This window comes from Nicotiana attenuata, unplaced genomic scaffold (genome assembly GCF_001879085.1).
Source record: "Nicotiana attenuata strain UT unplaced genomic scaffold, NIATTr2, whole genome shotgun sequence".
NCBI lineage: Eukaryota > Viridiplantae > Streptophyta > Magnoliopsida > Solanales > Solanaceae > Nicotiana > Nicotiana attenuata.
Genome location: NW_017671559.1, coordinates 137,687 through 139,755, shown reverse-complemented (window position 1 = coordinate 139,755; position 2,069 = coordinate 137,687). Strand labels below are relative to the sequence as shown.

The 2,069-nt window shown below is 38.4% G+C and overlaps 1 pseudogene; it reads left to right on the top strand.

Annotated features, from left to right (window-relative positions):
* The first annotated feature begins 653 nt into the window (after nt 1-653).
* LOC109208985 lies at nt 654-1,645 on the top strand (annotated as a pseudogene).
* Nucleotides 1,646-2,069: the final 424 nt, after the last annotated feature.

Sequence of the window (2,069 nt, the reverse complement as noted above, 5' to 3'; positions counted from 1 at the left end):
ACATTTAAGGGAGACGACCCAATGCTCAATGAACATACTAAGGCCCTCTGGCTAACAATCGTTTGATAAAAGGATATAATTGCTATATAAATAGGAGGGAGAGAACAAGAAAGGAGGGATCCTCTCCCGACAGAAGAAAGAGGCAGAAGAACCAGAGAGTGCTATAAGAGGAAAACACTAAGAATTACAGATCGGGGCGACAAATCTTCGTAATCATTTTTCTTGAGGCAAAAAAAAGATAGATCTTGCAATTATCAATGACTTTCCCCCAGTTCCTCCTTTATTTTCATGTATTGTGGGACAATACATGATGAATCTAAGCATATTACTTATATTTGGTATCTTCTATAAATATCGAAAGTTCATGAGCTTGATTATATCTTATTCTCTTATTCAATGTACTTTAATGTTTAATCTAGAGTTAATTATTCTTGGCTAAGATTTATCCTTTATTTCATCATTAATTAGTTTAACAAAAGGTTTAACACTTTTTGGTCAAACAGGGACCAGGGACGACCACTTTTTTGCCCTCCTAATTGCAGTCCTCCCGAATTGTAGGGTGTGTATTCTCAATAATGGAGCATATGTACTTCCATACCTGCTCGCCACAGTCCTGTTGACTTGAGGCTTTCTCGACCTTGAAATCGTTCTCAATGGAGCAGCCTCTGGGGATTTATGATTTTGTAAAATTGCCCTCAATCGGTACCATGTAGACTTGTTTATAAGAGCAGTTTGAACTTATGTTGACTTTGCTGAACTCCAGCTTAGTATGATTTAAGAGGGATTTGAAATACATCTTCAATCGTGGCTTATACACTTTCAGTGAAGGCTCTTCGGTAACTATAGCAAGTTCAATGGACTTGCTCTGAGCTGTGCCATCTTATCTGGCAGCCCCAGCATCTCCAAAGCTACAGACTATTTGAAATGAAGATGATTACAAACTAAATTACCAAATTCTTTTCGGAAAAGACTTCAGAGATGCATGGCTGCTGAGAGCATCTTTTAGATTAGGAATTGTTCGTAATAGTCAAACAAAACTGCCTAAGCGGTTTGATCTTATTAAGAATGATGAACGAGCTCTTGCTTCATCACTCTTCTCCTTACATCTTAACTTTTCTCATTTCACGTCTTAATTAATTCTATTTATTAAGCTTTTAGGCCCACCTTTTCTTTCTCTTGGGCAGATACCTATTCCTAGTGGCAATGTGTATGCCATAAACGATGCATTAACAGTAAAGGGTGCGGCAGATGATTATGAGACTTGTCTAAGACACTTGGTAAAAAGATTGTAGACATATCTGACGCTACTGGATTTCCAAAATTTGATGTGATGCTATTGGGTATGGGTCCCGATGGGCATGTAGCTTCCTTATTTTCGGGGCATCCTCTTGTCCATGAGAAAGAGAAGTGGGTCACATTCATCAAGGAATCTCCAAAACCTCCACCGGAAAGGATTACATTTACATTTCCTGTAATAAACTCATCGGCAAATATCGCTCTTGTTGTTGCAGGTGCTGGGAAGGCAGATGTAGTGCATAAATAACTAGGTGATAGTGAAAGTTCTGATTTGCTGCCTGTGCAGATGGTTTCACCTGAAGGAGAATTGGTTTCGTTTGTAGACAAGGCTGCAGCTTCAAAGCTGTAAGGATGAAGATAAGTGATTTGTAAATTAGTGCTTCATTGTTGTGTGTGTATATTGTAATTTCAATGCACTCTCGAGATGGGATATTTTACCCAGCATTGCCAGTAAAATGTTGAGGTTTCATATGCCATTATCCAATTTTTGGCAGTTTTTCCTTACTTGTTTGAGTTGTTTCTGTGCTAATGATTGGGTATCAGGAAGTCACTAATAAAAGTGCAGTTTGTGCTGTTATTTCCTCTTCATATACACGTTAGGCATGTGCCAACATTATTCAATTTGGTGCAAAGCGACGCTTATTTGATCATAAAGCTTAAAGGCTTACTGATTTTGCTCTTTGATCTCACAAGGAATAAGCTAGATAAGCCAAACAACCTTTCTCGACCATATGTCGAGCCTTCAGAAAAGAGATAACCCAGCTAGATTCACT